At 41.6% G+C, this 19,411-nt stretch overlaps 1 long non-coding RNA gene and 2 other non-coding genes across 3 annotated transcripts; 1 reads left to right on the top strand and 2 right to left on the bottom strand.

Moving 5' to 3' along the window:
- Positions 1–615: 615 nt before the first annotated feature.
- Positions 616–687, top strand: trnap-agg (transfer RNA proline (anticodon AGG)). Its single transcript has one exon. It is a non-coding gene; the product is annotated as a tRNA-Pro (tRNA).
- A 1,925-nt stretch (positions 688–2,612) lies between these two features.
- trnaa-agc (transfer RNA alanine (anticodon AGC)) lies at positions 2,613–2,685 on the bottom strand. The gene has a single exon. It is a non-coding gene; the product is annotated as a tRNA-Ala (tRNA).
- A 2,867-nt stretch (positions 2,686–5,552) lies between these two features.
- On the bottom strand, positions 5,553–6,120 carry LOC114430743 (uncharacterized). The gene is made up of 3 exons (XR_003670017.1): positions 6,099–6,120; positions 5,962–6,020; positions 5,553–5,693 (listed from the first exon to the last, which is right to left on the bottom strand). It is a non-coding gene; the product is annotated as an uncharacterized LOC114430743 (long non-coding RNA).
- Positions 6,121–19,411: the final 13,291 nt, after the last annotated feature.

Consider the following 19,411-nt stretch of genomic DNA (forward strand, 5'->3'; position numbering starts at 1 on the left):
GTCCCAGGAAATGTCTTTTTCTCTGACGTATTAGAAGATTCTAGATTCTAGATTCAATAACTAGACAATTATCCCCTGCTGAGACCCCCACAGGGTTTCTGTGGCTGTATCTCCCTCATTCTTCATCCTATGTGGATGAAACCTTACAGTCATGCTGAACATTTGACTCTGCACAGATTGATATGCTGAAATGCTACAGGCCAAAGGACCTGTCTTTTGTTTAGGGGCCTTAAACAATTTCCCTCTGGGATTACTAAAGTACCTAAAATAAAAAAAAAAATGTAAAAAAAATTCCCAGAATGCGTAATTTAATCCAAGTCTTCAAAATGGTGGAACAAACATTTCACACATTTCATTTCAGATCCTTTATTGTTCTGGAAAGAAAACCAAAACAAAGTCCTGACGTCCCATTACAAATATCATGGCAGCTGTTCATCCCTCTCCTGACGGTTCTCTTCCACCTCCAGCTTGTCCACACTTTCCGAGCTTTCCGAGCACATGTGACACGCGTGGTAGATAGGTCGCTAATTCCAGACAGCTATAGCGCACAGTAGTCTTTTATTCATTTACATTTCAGTTTCAGCTGCTGACACATGAAGATCAGAGGGAACACGTGGCTCGTTGGTCTAGGGGTATGATTCTCGCTTAGGGTGCGAGAGGTCCTGGGTTCAAATCCCGGACGAGCCCTGATGTGTAACTTTATTTCATTGGAGACCAACTCCTTGTTGTTGACTCTTTTCAGTTCCTCTCTAACTACCACACAGCTTTACAAAGCTAACAAAGTTCTATTCAGACCAAGCGGCAACCTTCGGGGCTCAAAGTGGAAGCCCATGCGGAAGTGTCAAAACTTGTAATTCACGCTGCAACAGCTGGGGGTTGGGTCCAAAAGCGAGTAATTTCCCATAGACTCCCATGTTAAAATGGCCGACTTCACAGCAGGAATTAACATGTTTACAGCCTGGTACAAAAAACCACTCTGGTCTCAGATGATAGGTTCCCTTCTAGTGTCAATTGTAGGGGGGGTGAATTTTTTTACAACCCACTCGTTTCAATTGTATTCGGACTTAAAATTCCGCCTAATTATGGGCGTTGCCGCTTGAGTGACAGACAGTTGACGTATCACAGTGTGAGTTTCCTGCTTCCACGATCGCCTGCCCCCCTAAACCCCGCTCGTGCTCCCCCTTTTTGTCCAAATTTGGAGTTTTGGCGGACGTGGCGCTGCCAACATGGCGGCGGTCATCAACGTCCCAGAACCTCCCACCGAGCCTCAGAACGGCTCTTCAGAAACAAACGGGTGACGTCACGGAAGCTCTGTCCATAGTTTTTACTGTCAATGATTCAGACTCATCCCAATCCAGAGCAGTTGTTCCACAGTAACACCTGCAGGAGGACGTCATCACCCAGTATGTGACCTGCACTGTGAGCTGTAAGGTCTTATACAGACAGGTGTGTGTCTTTCCTCATCAAGTCCAATCAGTATCATCAAAGACAGCTGGACTCAGATGAAGGTGTAGAACCATCTGAAGGATGATCAGAAGAAATGGACGCACCTGAGTTCAATATATGAGAGTCACAGCAAAGGCTCTGATACTTAGGACCATGTCATATTTAACTTTGTCTTTTTAATACATCTGCAAACATGTCAACAACTCTGTGTGTTTCTGTCAGTATGGGGAGCTGTGTGGACATTAATGAGGAAAAATGAACTTCAATGATTTTAGCAAATGGCTGCAATATAACAAAGTGAAACATTTAAGGGGGTCTGAATACTTCCTGCACCCACTGTACACATAACAAATGAATGTGACTGAAACAACAGCTCTGTGTGTAATATAAATATACAAACTAATGTGATTTGATCAGAACATTTTAAAAGTGATGATCTGTTCTTATTGTCTAAACAGGAACAGTTGAAGCACAGCTTGCAGCCCCTGTATCTCAGGCTTCTCAGCTTCTCTTCAGATGTTTGGAAGTTTCTGCTGGAACCTCTCATTTAATGACTCACATTTAGAACTTTTGACTTTATGTGGAGGAGGGATTGATTTTGGAATGAGGAGGCTGCAGCCTGCGATTCCACCACTAGATGTCAGCATTGCACAGCATTGGTGGTTCAGTTCAGATTGAGAGAATGCAAAGAGTGTGCAAAGCTGTCATCAAAGCAAAAGCTGGCAGCTTGGAAGAATGTCAAACATCAAACATATTCTGCTTGGTTTAACACTGTTTGTTCACTACATCATTCCACATGTGTTCCTTCATAGCTCTGATGTCTTCAGGATGAATCTACAATGTAGAAAGTCATAAAAACAAAGACAAACCACTGAGTGACTTTTGACTGGTACATTTAAAATGTCATCATATGTCCTAACCAGCAGGGGGAGCACTGATCATAAACTCTCTGTGTCACATGTTATTGTCATGTGTTTTTATGGAAGATGATGCTGACTGTTGTTTTCTTGCTTCTCTCTGTAAACAGCTTGTAAACAGCAGCTTCCCTGAGGGGAAACTCAGCTAATAAATGATGCTGTAACCTCTTGATCTGCTGGGTGGGAGTCCACTACATTATCCATCCATCCTCATCCATCCAGCTACACCCTCCCTCCTAAAATGCAGGCTGGAGGATGCGGGCATCGATCCCGCTACCTCTCGCATGCTAAGCGAGCGCTCTACCATTTGAGCTAATCCCCCTTGTATAAAGGGTCAATTGCAAGTCAATCAGGACTCACTGCTCTACAAGTGTACTAGTGAAGTATTGGAAGCATCAGACTTTTAATCTGAGGGTCCAGGGTTCAAGTCCCTGTTTGGGCAGAACACTTTGTACTCCCTCTTGCTTGTACACCCCTTCCCTCTCTGTTAATGTGCTTGGACAGAGCTCTGTGAACAGCCAGCCTCTTTGTGTCTTGCCCTCCTTGTGCAAGGTGTCAATGGTCGTCTTTTGGGCAACTGTCAAGTCAGCAGTCTTCCTGTGGTTGGGCAGCCTACAGAACTAGACTGAGACCATTTAAAGGCCTTTGCAGGTGTTTTGAGTTCATTATCTGGTTAGAGTGGCTCCAGGTGTCTTCAATGTTGAACCTTTTCACATATTCTCATTTCCTGACATACTGAATGTGGGTTTTCATTGGTTGTCCGTTATAACCATCAAAATTAAAAGAAATAAACACTTGAAATATTTCAGTCTGTGTGGAATGCATGTTTGCATTATACAGCTTTCACTTTTTGAATGGAATTACTGAAATAAATCAACCTTCTGATGATATTCTAATTATATGACCAGCACCTGTAGTGGTTTTTTGTTGCAGCCTGTGGGGTCACCATAGAAACAAAGCTATTTTTTATTTTGCTTAGAGAGCACTTGAGAGCACTCCCTAATACTTGTTCTAGTTTCCTGAGTAATGAGAGTAATGAGTACCCTAATTAAGACACCTGTGTGATTCTCCTTTCACTCCTGTCAGGGCAGATCCCATGTATTTTAATGGTGGTTGCACCCTCCGAACAACTTCTCTTTTTGTCCAAACCGAAGCCTTCATACCAAAAATAAGAACACCGTCAGAATCACAAGAAGTTGCTCTACACACAGTACAATTTTTATGTGTATGATGTCAAAGATGTGGAGATGGTGGCGAGTTACACAATATGGCTGCTCTGCTTCTCTGTTTTTGGTTTTACATGATGTCTTAATGGAAGAATGACCGGCACTCTCCCCGGAGATGGATCTACAGGCAAAACGGTTTGGTGTTCAGTTTTAAGAGTGACACCATCAGAAAGCTAACGAGTGTTCCTTCAGGCCGATATACAAATTATCCCAGTTAGATGGAGTGCAGGTTAGAGAGATTTTTTAGGCATCTTCTTAGCCTCTCTCCACTCTGAGTGATGACATCATCCACTCTGCCTTTGATCATTCCACGCAATCAAAGTCAAAAGTCAAAGTCAGCTTTATTGTCAAATCTGCTATATGTGCTGGACATACAGAGATAAATATCATCAAGATAAATATAAAGTGTAAAAAGGCACACACAAAATACAAGGCACAAAATGAAGGCACAATGCAGTAAGAGTGCAAAAGATGTATAGTGCAAGACAGTGCAGTTGGCATAATGTAAACAGTCCAGGAATGGTTTAAGTTATAGCAGCTTATATGAGACTGGTATGACATGACTAGGGTGCAAGAGAATGCACAGGGTAAAGTGGCCGGTACAAAGAGTTCCTATCTTGGGGAGGGCTTGGGTGTCAGGGTCAGGGTTCTTTTGTTCTTTTGAGGGAAGGGGGAGAAAGTGGGGCACAGCAGGGAGAGAGTTCAGCTTCCTGACAGCCTGGTGGATGAAGCTGTCCCTCAGTCTGTTGGTCCTGCCCCGGAGGCTGCGCAGTCTCTTTCCTGATGGCAGCAGACTAAAGAAGCGGTGTGAAGGGTGGGTGGGGTCTCCTGTGATGAAGAGGGCCTTTCGGGTGAGAGGCTGTCGTAGAGGTCTTGGAGGGAGGGGAGAGGGATGTCAGCGATCCTCTCAGCTGCTCTCAGGTGGCCTGCAGGTGGCGGTGCAGGCTCCATACCTATGGCAAGCCGCCCATATCACATTTACGCCATACTTTAAACGGCGTTTTTTACGCCGTACGCCGCAGAAAATGACGTTTTCACGTCATACGCCGTATGGCGTTTTCACAGTTTAACGTCGTACGCCGTACGGCGTTTACCAAACGGCCACTCATAACGCCGTACCGCGTTTTCTAATATTCTAATGATCTACACTGCAGTTTACTCTTTATCAGCCTATCAGCAGAGAAGAAGGTCAGACCACACTAATCCATCACCGATCTCCTGTGCGAAAAAGGATTGCTTCAGTCTGGATCATAGAAGACTGTATATAAGCCTGGATACTGCACAGCCATCATGTTTCAGGAAAGAAATAAACTGATTTTGTTTACAATAGCATCTGTTCACCTTTCTCTTACTTCTTCTTCTTGTCTTACACACTTAAACCACAGAGAAAAAAACGTATGTTTACTGACTTTTTAAATCAGACTGGATTGATTTCCATGTTATTTGACACACTATCCTGAAGGACACGCACCACGTTTTGCTTTATCTTCGTTCTAATCATAAACGTTGACAATCTTAGTGTCTCAAATGATAAACCATTTAAAATGTCGACGAATAAAGAAACCGTGCTGTTCTCAGATATGGCCAGTGTAACCAATATGATTATTGAATGAATTATGAATTATTGTTTTACATATAGTTACTGGGCTCAGAAGATCTAATAGCTCGGCTCAGGGAGGAACGTGGATTTGTTTAAAACACCACAGGAAACACAAATATGCTGGAAATATAATATATTGTAACAGAAGGAAAAAAATAATATTTACAGTGAGTCATATTTACAAGAAGATTCTAGAATTTGATTTTGCTTAAGCAGTGCTCCATCATGATGTCAGTTTCAGATCCAAGCAGGACTTTCATTCGATTTAAATGTTCTTAATTCCGATGAACTGAGTTTATAAAACTGTCCTCTTGGTCTCAGATTTCCCAGTTGGCAAAAGAGTATACAGAACAGTTCATGGTTTAGCTCAATCAGTTCTTTCTCAGGTGTCCATGTAGGTCAGTGAGGTAAAATCAGGCTACAATGCCTCCTACCGCTCTGGAGGAAGTATTCAGGGTTTCAGGTTCTTAGAGGGTAGCTCGCCATCTGCATATAGGACCTGGCCTGTGTAAAACAGGTCCAACAATTAATACTACATTAGACATAACATTAACTTTCACCAGTCAGTAAGTTGACAATACTTAAACATTCTTAAAGTTTCCACATGTACATGATTGACTTAATTAAAAAGACTGTGTTAAATGACCACAATAACACATGGACAAGTGTAGTCAGCGCTACAACCCACACTGTCCGACTAGTCTCAAAGCACCAGCTCGGAGCTAGGCTAACACGCTAGGTCCGAGCTGACAAACAACAACAATTGACTCACCAGTCTTGGTCGATTGTGCATAAGTTTTGCAGACGGTTTGTATGCGGTAAAAGAGGCATCTAAAAGGATTAAGAAGTGAACCAGTCAATTTCGATAATAAAAAGTACAGAGTACATTAAGAGTAATTGTTTAACTACCTGTAGCTCCCGTCGAACCGACTCACCGACTCACCGCAGTGCTCTGACCAGGGCGCAGCCATTTTTTAAAGCAGAGACGCGGAAATCACGCGGCATCTCGCGGAGCCGCGTTAAACCCTCGCGATACTTTAAAAAAATCTATAATAATAGTTCGGACGGTAAAACAGGTGATTAAAATACAAACCCCCATAAAATGACCTGGGTTACACCAGCAGATGGCACAATACACTAAGAAACCGCTTATATACAATACAAGGCCGCTGATTGACAAGTGAACAAGGAAGGAATTTACATGAATTATTTGTTCAGAATCAGAAATACCTTCCAGAGGAAAATTGTTTACATTCCAAGTGTTCCATGCATGACCAGAAATATTAACAGAGAAGACATATAAAATAATGCTAGGTAAATCATAATAAAAAGTAAGTATTGATAAAATAAATACAATTAAGATGAATATTAACAAAATCTTTATTTGTCCCACAATGGGGAAATTTAATTTTTTGCAACGGCAAAAATAGGCTACAGAAGCAAAAAATAAGATCATCTATATACATAGTAAAATGAAAATATTTGTGTCACGTGGGCGTAGGTGTTGACAGCTGGAATTTATAAAACGGGCACTCACTCACCTACACGGGGGTTAGGAGGAGCGAAGGAAGCTGGGTGGCCACAGTTTTTATTGACCACCTTTTCACGTTTCATCCATGGTCTCATTCTCTCGGTTTACATGTTTTCTCCGAAATGCAGTATTTACTCTCATATAAGCTATGTAAAACATCTTCAAGCCGAAGATCGACTGCGTCTTTTCTACCAGTCACAGCGCGTCAGACAAATAGGCAGGGCCCATATCCTTCTGTTCTAGCGACTTTTGGAGGAAGTCGCAATAATTGTTGTTCTATAGATTTAAATATATACTAAGTAAAGATAAGACAACATAAAACACACCTATACAGCTGAACAATGTCAATCCACAACCTATAGCCTAACAAACTACTGAGTGCAAATATAACCGAGCACGTCTGCATACAAAAACCAATGATTGAAGACAATACACACATAATTCTATTCACATGATGTGTTCTGTATTTCTATAGTATCCTTACACAGATATCTGCAAATAATTTTACCCTTTACCCTTTACTATACATCAGTACAGTAGATAACATAGAACATTGATGATATAATACAAAGTCAAAAATGTTATTTTTTCTAAATGATGATTTGGGAATATTTAATCGGAATTAATTGGAAGACTATAAATACATTTTTTCTTTAAAAATAAAAAAATGATATAAAAACATTTATGTAAATCTTTAAGTTGGATGAATGAATAAATATATAAAGCATATATAAAATGGTACACTACTTTTATCTTAAATATATACTAGTCTAAATAAACATAAGAAATTGTTTCTTTAGAAAGCACAAATATATTATTAGAGATTATTAAAACAAACACTAGGTGGCTGACTGACTCCCTGGCTCCCCTAAATCACTTCCGGAATAATACATTGCAAGCTAGCTAAGAAACACTCAGGGTTTGAAAGGGTTAAAAGAAATCTGGGATGTAGCTAAATACTATACATTATCTTATATTAAATATTTTTTCACTTTGCATATAAGCTATTAAATACACTCCGAATTAAACAGTTTTTCACAAAAAAAGAACACAAAAAAGGACTTTTGAAAAATGTGTGCGTCTTCCTCCCGCGAAAATTTGAATTTTCACTACGTATATGTAGCCTATAGGCCAAGACCTTCCGTGGTTTTTGGAAAGGAGTACCGGTGTCATGGATGAGCGAACGGCAAGATTCCGAAGACGAATTAGCAACTTGCGAGACAGAATAAATGACCAAATAAGTAGGATTTTGACCGAAGAAGACGGTAATTCTATTATTGAAAGGTGGGTTTTTTGTAGATATTTTATATACATTGTCTGTAATTACATATAAGTCTTCAACAATCGATAGCTATACTATAGCTAACTATATTTATAGCTATACTAATAACTTAATACCAGATGTTCAGACAGGAGAGCCAGGCAGGGCCTGTGAGACGGCAGAGGCGAGGCACAGCAAGGCCTCGCCAAATCTCATTCAGAGTATCTGTACTGAGGAGCTCTACAATTACTCGCTACACCTCTCACAGGGGTAATCTGCTGTCTCATTTTTCTATATAAAAAATATGTTTTGTAAAATTCATTTATTAACTTGTAATTAGTAATAATTCATCTATCTTAATGGCAAAAATACAAGTAATGTTTCTCTGTTTACCCCTTCACAGATGGAACTCCTGCCTGTCGAGTGGTTGTAGGAGTAGACCTAGATGCAGAGAGTTTTCTGAGAGCACTTAAGGACAATGTCCCTGAGTGCCCAGAACAATTCGAACTGTGTCGGGTCAATGGTCAGCGGGACATAATACCGCTGACCACCCAAAGTCCTGCAGATCTACATCTTGGTAGATCTGCACTGTATTTACGGCCCAAGGTATACAAATATGTTTCCATTGGGGGCTTGTCATACAGTAACATCAAGAACTTTTTTTATTTTGCACAATAAACACAAACACACAACATGAGATGTAAGATACCAGCACAACCAATACCAGAATGTGTGAGAGAAACCACAGATATTTGTCATGTGTGTAGATTTGGATCAAGTCCCTCTTAATCATTTAGAAACATCATTGCTATTAATTAGGATGTGAACTTGTGAATAATGCTGTCCAACCTTCATGTTAATTTATCCATTTCTTTTAGGACCATACAGCTGCCCAAACATCAGCCAACATGTCCTCCCCTCCTCCCTCACCATCCGTGATAAACCCTCCTTCTACTCCACCTGCATTTCCCCCTGCTTCTCCTGACCCCCCTGTAGAAGCTGTGGGGGACACAACCTCTTCCCCTGCTCCATCTCCACCCAGCAGTCCCCAGGCCTCAGGCCCAGTGGAGGAGTAAGTAGAATTTATAAACCCATTTGAATTGTGTATAGAATTCTTACTGGTTCTTTGTTATTCTCTTCAAACAGACCTTTTGACATGAAGACCTCCCTAATAAGTTTGAGGGCTAGAGTTCGGCATTTTGCCCCAGCTGCCAATCAAATAAATGTCATCAGGAATGAGGAGTGCATGTGCCCCGTGTTTGCCCTTGAGGCAAAGCTGGACGTCGTTTTTGTGGATGAAGATGGACTGGGAGAAGGGGCTATCGATCACGGTGGGCCGACCAGAGAGTTCTGCAGACTGCTTCTGGGACAGCTGCAGAATCTCCCCATTTTTGAAGGCTGTGGAGGAGAGAACCCTGGCCCTTGACAGTGTTGGTATGCATAAACAGATGGAATTACTCAATTCAGTTGAATTCCTTTTTAATTCATACAAATTTATGTTATTTCAGAAAAATTTGATTTTTTTTTGTCAATTTGACTGTGATTACTAAATATTTTTTTTCTTATTTAGCTCTTCACAGCAACATTTATAGGAGTGTGGGACAAATGCTGGCTGTATGCCTTATTCAAGGTGGGGTGTCACCCCATTTTTTTTCTAGGCGCCTGTTTCAGCAGGTCTGTGGGGTGGCAACAGGCCCAGTTTTAATTGGAGAGGTGGCTGACTATGGGCTAAGGACCAAACTTGAGATCATTATGTACTACTACAATTGTTCTTGTATTTAATTTAAAAATGTGAATGATTCCTTAATTTATGCACAGATTTCAGCAGATTTAAGTGTATTTACCTTGTTCATTCTAAAACATTATTTTATTGTACTACATTAAGAAATGTAAGTAACTTGATAAAGATAAGAGTATTTGTTCCACAGTTGCAAATATCCTGCAACTGACATGTAAAGAAACTCTGTATGCATTAGAATCAATGTAGTTGTCAATCATGTTTTTGGCATAATTTCAGATAAGCAGTGCACAGACTCTGGAGGAGGCAAGAGATGCAATCAGTGATGCGGCAGAAGAGCTTGCCCTTATGGGAGCTCTTCGTCACCTCCAGTCTCTCAGTCAAAAAGAGGAACTGGTGGAGGCAGTCCTTCACTATTATTGTGAGGGACGTATTCATTCTGCCCTCCAGCAGTAAGTTGCCTGTGCTTATACTTTAAGTAGAAAAATGTAAATAAATCTTCTTGTGCTTCTTGGCTCCTCTGCTACTTGTGTATATAGTCTGTGTCTTCCCTTCACATGGTGCCAGTTCGTTTTGTTGTCTTGGGATGTCTGTGGGTTTGTTTGTATGTCTAAGCCTTGCAAACTTTTTTTATTTTGATAGTTTGTTTTCTGTGTGCATTAATTTGAGTTTTACTAGTTACTTCCTGTTTTATTTTTTTTAACTGCTCTGTGTCTCCACACATAGTAATGTATATATTGTATGTTCTGCTGGTACTTGTGGGACTTGCCTTGTACACATAAATATAATTACTATTTCTGTAATTGGACCATGATATTATTAGAAACAAACATTTCAGAATCAAACAGAAAACAGTTAATATGTATTTTATGTTTTTGTTTCTTTGTTCTGTCAGGTTCAAAGAAGGACTGATGATCCTCGGTGTCCTGGAGGAAGTCACCTTGCACCCACAAGGTTTCGAGGAAATCTTCCTCCAGGACACCAAAGCTATGACGGCAAGGGACATCGGGGACCTTTTCCAGGCCAGAAGTCTGTCTGTGCCTGGATCTAATAGAAGGCGTCTGGAAGCCAGGGCCATTGCCTTTTGGAAAGACTGGCTGCTGGAGGTAGAAGGTAAGGTTCCCTATAGAAACTATGCCAGTTTATGCTGTAAATTAAGTGCAACATCTTGAATTTATTTTATAGACTTCACATGCATGTGTTGTCCACAGTTTCTGTTCCTTTTTTCTGTTCCCATTTTATTTTGTCTGTCTGTGCACAGGTGGACTTGCCCAACCCCTACAGCTGAAAGATGTTGTAAGCTTTGCCACGGGGCTGGAGAAAATACCACCAATGGGATTTACATCTCAGCCGGAACTTGGGTTCCTTCACCCAGAGGATGGACTGGCGAGATTTCCCAAAGCAAACACCTGTTCTCTTTTGATGAGGCTACCTGTGGGCCAGAGCTACAGCCAGTTCAAAGAAAACATGGAGCTGGGAATTGGGAATTCTTTGCAGTTTGGGGAACCATAATTTTGAATTAAAAAAAAAAAGGTTACGTTTATTTTTATTGATTTTATTTTTGTTGATGGGATGGCAGTATTGTGTTAATTTAAGTTATTTTTGATTATTAACGCATTTATGTTCTTGTGTGTTAATATGAAATGTGTTCTTTGTTGCAAGCATGAAATTAAAAAGTTTTGGGCATGTGTGTCTTTAACATTACAACCTATGGTAGGGTTACTGTATCCTATGTATTTACAAACTTAAATGTTGTGCTCATATTTGACAAGAAATAACTACCTACTTTGACCCTATAGAGCCACAGTAATGTGTAGTAAGAATTTTGTACCCATATACTCTGTGTATCCCAAATTACATGATAAGAAGTAGTTCTGGAATATATGCAACACTATGCATTGTACTGACCAGCAATGAGAACGAAAAGGGAGATAATGGTGACCTGTTAACATAGGAATAGCGATATCTTTAATGAATGGATCATGACCCATGTTACAGTGTTTTAATAATAATTGTAGTGACTATCGGATGGACACTAAGAATTCGGACAGCACTACGAAATTGCGGAGGCACTTTAAAGGGCCATATGGTGTATGAATGATACGACTGGACTCTCAGGTACTCTCATATCAACTCCTATACTTGGAGAAACCGGAACTCGTACAAAGCCTTCCACATCGACTTATGGGTAATTATGTCTACTGCTACATGTGGGAGTGATTTTGAACACAGCCATGAACAAGCTCTTTGGTCATATTTATAGTTTGTGATAATTACATGCAAACTTTCGTAGTTTTATCAGTTGTCTTAGTACAGTTTGCGCAATGTCTCGGCGAATTTTCTTGGGTCTTTGTACACATATAATCAATGACTGCACTCGCCGTGTTCTAATGGAGGATGTCGATCTTGATGCACAGCAGACGATATTAACAAGGTAATGCAAAACACAATAGTTTCGGTGATAAATGCTGGTAAAAGACTTTAATGTTAAACTGTGTTCATCCAACATCTTGGAAGTTATTTTCTGACCTAATTACTAAGACTAAATGTACTGAGTAATTGCATACTACAGATTTCGCACCCATAGACCTTGGACCAATAACTTTCAAACATTCTGTTGGTTCAGGTTGGAAACACTGCGGAGAAGTCTCCTTTGGGCAAGGGGGGCATTACTTACTAATGCAGCTGCAGACAGCCTTCTGAGGGAATTAGGGGAATACATTCAAGAGGTCAGACTGTATTGCCAGCCTAGACAAGGTAGGTGCATATAATGTCAGGAGACTGTGAGATGGCGGACACAAATGCAGACTTAGCCACAGGTGAAAACAAACTCAGTTCCTTTAATACACTCAACAAAAATATAAACGCAACACTTTTGTTTTTGCTCCCATGTTTCATGAGATGGACTTGAAGATCTAAACTTCATTCCAGATACACAATATTACCATTCCTCTCAAACATTGTTCACAAATCTGTCTAAATGTGTGATAGTGAGCACTTCTGCTTTGCTGAGATAATCCATCCCACCTCACAGGTGTGCCACATCAAGATGCTGATCTGACATCATGATTAGTGCACAGGTGTACCTCAAACTGCCCACAATAAAAGGCCACCCTGAAATGTGCAGTTTTGTCTCACAGCAAAATGCCACAGATGCCACAAGCATTGAGGGAGCGTGCAATTGGCATGCTGACAGCAGGAATGTCAACCAGATCTGTTGCTCGTGCATTGAATGTTCATTTCTCCACCATAAGCCGTCTCCAAAGGCGTTTCAGAGAATATGGCAGTACATCCAACCGGCCTCACAACCGCAGACCACGAGTAACCACACCAGCCCAGGACCTCCACATCCAGCAGGTTCACCTCCGAGATCGTCTGAGACCAGCCACTCAGACAGCTGCTGAAACAATTGGTTTGGACCAAACAATTTCTGCACAAACTGTCAGAAACCGTCTCAGGGAAGCTCAACTGCATGCTCGTCGTCCTCATCGGGGTCTTAACCTGACTCCAGATCGTCGCCGTAACAGACTTGAGTGGGCAAATGCTCACATTCGATGGCGTCTAGCACGTTGGAGAGGTGTTCTCTTCACGGATGAATCTCGGTTTACATTGTTCAGGGCAGATGGCAGACAGCGTGTGTGGCGTCGTGTGGGTGAGCGCTTTGCTGATGTCAATGTTGTGGATCGAGTGGCCCATGGTGGTGGTGGGGTCATGGTATGGGCAGGCATCTGTTATGGACGAAGAACACAGGTGCATTTTATTGATGGCATTTTGAATGCACAGAGATACCGTGATGAGATCCTGAGGCCCATTGTTGTGCCATACATCCATGAACATCACCTCATGTTTCAGCAAGATAATGCACGGCCCCATGTTGCAAGGATCTGTACACAATTCTTGGAAGCTGAAAATGTCCCAGTTCTTGCATGGCCAGCATACTCACCGGACATGTCACCCATTGAACATGTTTGGGATGTGCTTAACCGGCGTATACGACAGCGTGCACCAGTTCCCACTAATATCCAGCAACTTCGCACAGCCATTGAAGAGGAGTGGACCAACATTCCACAGGCCACAATAGACAATCTGATAAACTCTATGCGAAGAAGATGTGTTGCACTGCATGAGGCAAATGGTGGTCACACCAGATACTGACTGGTTCTGAGTCCCCAGACCGCCAATAAAGCAGAAACAAAATGCACATTTCAGGGTGGCCTTTTATTGTGGGCAGTTTAAGGTACACCTGTGCACTAATCATGATGTCAGATCAGCATCTTGATGTGGCACACCTGTGAGGTGGGATGGAATATCTCAGCAAAGCAGAAGTGCTCACTATCACACATTTAGACAGATTTGTGAACAATGTTTGAGAGGAATGGTAATATTGTGTATCTGGAATGAAGTTTAGATCTTCAAGTCCATCTCATGAAACATGGGAGCAAAAACAAAAGTGTTGCGTTTATATTTTTGTTGAGTGTATAAGCCAGGGTTCGGTACACGGGTGATCAGTCAGCGTGGCAAAGGTACAAGGGACAAAAGGCAAAACCGTAGACAAGTGTCCAAGCAGGGTCAAAACACAAAGGATCAAAAAACACAGGGCTGAACACTGAAACACCAAATTACTCACTGAAACCAACTGGCTGAAGAAAGGCTGGGACACTCGGATTACTCACAAGACGAACTGGCAACCAGGGGCAGGAAACACACAGGCTTTATACACAGGAGGGCGGGAAGACAATTGGACACAGGTGAAGCACATTAGGGCGGAGCAGGTAATCACAGGAGGGGGAAGGGAGCACACATGAGGAAGGGGAAGTAAACAGAACTGAAACACCAGGGGAAGATCGAGTTTCAAAATAAAACAGGAAGTGACTAGTAAAACTAAAACTAATACAAACAGAAAATGAACTACAAAATAAAAGGCCTGGCTGAAACCGTGACATATAACACATTTGAACATTTGCATTGTGGATCGCTCATACAGAAAATGAAGAGCTTTCTGTGAGCATACATAATTTCCTACACGGGCGATTAATTTATGTTAGAAAGCCCACTGTGACTGTTATTACCTTATTTACTGAGTTTCTTTCAGTATTAGTTTGTTTCCTTGTAAGTTTAGGTTTTACATGTCCGACGTCCATGAACGCACCATAGCATCTCTGACGCTATGGAACGCATCACACCTATGTCGGAGAAAAGTCTGTGTTCTGAGTGTTTCTTCAGTGGATGATTATAAGTTCCTAATCACCGTGTATCTCCCTGGTTTATTGCTGTGCGTAGATGCCAGAAGGTGAGATAAATGACGTTATAAACGGTGTGCTATTATTGTGTAGTTTTAGTTATGCATTAGTTAATGCTATCTTGTGTTGTTATGTTGGTAAGCTAACTAATAGCTAACTAGCTAATATGCGCAGTACATGTGAGAGGATTTGTTTACGTTTCATGATTGATGTTTGTGTTACATATTTGAGTGCTGAATACAATTACTTGCAATTTAGTTTATTGAATTATGTTTTTCCTTTGTTGTTATTACAGACCACAGTAAAACAAATCAGCCTTTAACAGGACATGTGCATCCTAGTTCTTTAACTGGAACTCACCTTGCCGCTCTAAACCACCACACTCCTGGAGACAACCCAATACTCTCCTTTTTAATTTAATTAAATTGATTTGTGAAAAACGTGATGCATTTTAATGCATTCTAATTTGTTTATCTTGTGTATTATTTGTTAATTCATGATTTTTTTGTTCATTTTAGTCTCAGACTTTATACACGTCTATAAACACACAGACAAAGTAGGAAAAGTGTTTTAAATTGAATTGTTTTTTTTTAAATATGTAAAACAAGCAAATATACAAGTAAACGAATAGAAATAAATAAGCAACAAGTTATATATAATTGTCTGATATACATATACGAAAAAGAGTCAATAAACGTGTTACTTAGTTTAGTTATTAGTTTTTCTTTTTGAGTTTGTCGTGTATGGGGGATAAAGTGTATCAGAATGTACACAATGGTAAATAACAAAAGATCTGAAGATCAAGTAAAGCTAGTCCTCATAAACAAAGCATATTTACATCGCTGTATAAAATATACTTCAAGATCATGTGAACAAGATTTTTGCAATTATAACATGAATGACTGACTAACCCTGTTTACCCAGCCATGTTATTGTCAACGTATACTGTTGCAGGGACTTACAATTACCACGCCCAGCTGATTTGGGGAGGAGGCAGGGGTCCACCCCATTTGTCGGTCACTCGGGAACAGCTGTCATTTCTGAGATCATGTGGCTTCACTGTTCCTCAAATAGCAGATACGCTACAAGTGTCTGTGCCTACTGTGAATCGTCGTCTGAGGCAAGTGATTAGATATTGAGGCTAAAAAAACATGCATACATATCATGTTGGTAATAGGTGTTCTGATATGGTTGTGCTTCAATTTCAGACAATTCCACGTAACTCGGGCTACCTATGCTGAAATGCCGGATCCAGATCTGGATGAATTAGTCCAAGACTTGGTGGCTGGCAATGACCTGGTGGGTCCCGAAGCTGTCAGGGCTGCATTACGTGCAAGAGGAATTCGTATCCAGCGAAGGAGAGTGAGGGAAAGCATGCTTCGTGTAAATCCAGGAGCAGCTGCAATTAGAGCCCTATTGCGAAGACCTGAGAGACAGTCATACCATGTGGCAGGACCAAACTCTTTATGGCACATTGATGGAAATCACAAGCTGGTAAGGTAATTCATTCTAGATTAATGTGGATTTTGTCCATTCGGGTGCTTTGCAAATTCTGCCAAAACAACAATGACCATGCTTGTGTCTGTTTAACAAAATGTATATCGTTTTAGGTGGAGGATAGTCATTCATGGAGGTATTGATGGTTACAGTCGGCTTGTGGTTTTCCTCCATGCTTCCTCCAACAACCGCAGCACAACAGTCATGGACAGTTTTGTTGGTGCTGTGGCCCAATATGGTGTGCCATCCAGGGTTAGGACTGACAGGGGAGGAGAAAACAATACTATATCATTGATGATGGACATTTTCAGAGGTCCAGAATGAGGCAGTGCTCTCCAAGGTCGAAGTGTTCGCAATCAGAGAATTGAGAGGCTGTGGGCTGATCTGTGGCGTGGACTAACCAACTAACTTGTTCTGCCATTTGGAAAGAGAGGACATCATCAATGTTGACAATGACAACTGCTGGCCATGTTCCCCCTGTTCCTGCTGCTGCTGGCCATGTTCCCCCTGCTCCTGGTCCAGCTGCTGCTGGCCATGTTCCCCCTGCTCCTGGTCCAGCTGCTGCTGGCCATGTTCCCCCTGCTCCAGCTGCTGCTGGCCATGTTCCCCCTGCTCCTGGTCCAGCTGCTGCTGGCCATGTTCCCCCTGCTCCAGCTGCTGCTGGCCATGTCCCCCCTGCTCCAGCTGCTGCTGGCCATGTTCCCCCTGCTCCTGGTCCAGCTGTTGCGGGCCATGTCCCCCCTGCTCCTGCTCCTGCTGCTGCTGGCCATGTTCCCCCTGCTCCTGGTCCAGCTGCTGCTGGCCGTGTTCCTCCGCCTCCTGCTGATGGTGATCCTGCGTCAATATTGAACTGGCCAGAAACAGTTATGGTTCCTGGTGTCAACTACGCTGTGAATGATGCAATAATGGAGCAGGTACGCACACAGTTTGACCCCCTTGATGGCCCCAGAAGGCTGCATGGGATACCACTCATACGGGACTTGGTGTCATTTCTCGACTCCTTCAACTGACAGTGTACTGGATAGAGGTGACTAGGGGGATGGAGGGACACTGACTTGTTTTTAATAGATTGACATTCCATGTTTTGTTCTTCACAAGTTGAGTTCAATTGAAATAAATCAACAAAAACAGTTTGAGGAGCTTGTTTAAAGTCAAAACATTACACATCACTTCTCTTAAAATGAAATTTGCAAATACAATGTCTCAGTGAAAAGTGTTTAATAAGTTATCAGTGCTGTCTCATTAGGACGTCCACAGGCTTCTTTATTTTTTGGCTTCCTATAGCACGTTTTACCCCCAGTTAAACTCTTATCAATGGGTTCGGTTGGTCAAAATGACCTAAATGACTGAGGATCTAAATTGACATCTAACAATATGATACTAGTCCTGCACATGGCCTGGTGCAGATTGTTGGGTCATTAACTGATCTGTATTGTCAGTTTCTCCAAGATCCACTGAGGTATTAAACACATAAAAACACACACATAATGTTTCAGTTTATTTTTATGACCTCAATGGCAAATTGAGCAACTATGCGGTAAAACTGCCTATTATTGTATTGTATAGCGGTTTCTTAGTGTATTGTACTGAGAACAGCACGGTTTCTTTATTCGTCGACATTTTAAATGGTTTATCATTTGAGACACTAAGATTGTCAACGTTTATGATTAGAACAAAGATAAAGCAAAACGTGGTGCGTGTCCTTCAGGATAGTGTGTCAAATAACATGGAAATCAATCCAATCTGATTTAAAAAGTCAGTAAACATACGTTCTTTTCTCTGTGGTTTAAGTGTGTAAGACAAGAAGAAGAAGTAAGAGAAAGGTGAACAGATGCTATTGTAAACAAAATTCAGTTTATTTCTTTCCTGAAACATGATGGCTGTGCAGTATCCAGGCTTATATACAGTCTTCTATGATCCAGACCGAAGCGATCCTTTTTGGCACAGGAGATCGGTGATGGATTAGTGTGGTCTGACCTTCTTCTCTGCTGATAGGCTGATAAAGAGTAAACTGCAGTGTAGATCATTAGAATATTAGAAAACGCGGTACGGCGTTATGAGTGGCCGTTTGGTAAACGCCGTACGGCGTACGACGTTAAACAGCGTTTTCTGCGGCGTACGCCATAAAAAACGCCGTTTAAAGTATGGCGTAAATGTGATATGGACGGCTTGCCATAGCTCCAGGGTCTCAGCCGTCAGGTACTCCAGCACAGTCGCAGGGAGACGGGGGTGCCGGCACCCACGCTCTGCGTAGTTGCCTTTACGCAGCAGCCTGTGGACACGGCCCACTGGGAACTGGAGCCCTGCACGGGAGGAGCGGGTCTTCCAGCTGGCCTGCGCATCCGCGAAGAGAGAGCTTGAAGTGTCCGCGGCTCCTCAAACCACAGCGGCTCTTTCACCTCAGTGTCCTCTAAAGAGCGGCTCCTCATCCTCTGCACTGCAAAAACAGATGCGTCAAAAATGACACGTGCAGAACTTTTAACACATGGGCCGTGTGCGATCAGGGACAACACATCTTGTGTTGACTTCAACACAACAGAAGTGTTGCCCATTTCAACACAAGAATTGTGTCAGGTAATTTTACGCAAAATGTGTTAGTAAACACTCAAATGTGTAATTTTATGTGTAACTGAAAATTACCTGCAAAAACTGTGTGTTAATACAACACTTTCATGTGCTAAACATTATCCTGCATTTGACTGTGACAGGCTCATTATTTACCCTTAATAATGGTGAACAAATGTGTCAGTGTCAGTGCTGTGACTAAAAATACATTGGACAATATATCGGGACACTTTCTGTTTATTTAAAGGTTATTTGAAGTCTATGTAACAGGATAAAATAACCTTTTGTGTTACATTACATTACATACATTACAACATTAAAAGGTCACTAGAACGTTCATATCTGAAAACGTGCTTTCTGAAAAGCTATACAATCTTGTACCTTGGGCTC

The sequence above is a fragment of the Parambassis ranga genome, unplaced genomic scaffold (assembly GCF_900634625.1).
Source record: "Parambassis ranga unplaced genomic scaffold, fParRan2.1 scaffold_27_arrow_ctg1, whole genome shotgun sequence".
NCBI lineage: Eukaryota > Metazoa > Chordata > Actinopteri > Ambassidae > Parambassis > Parambassis ranga.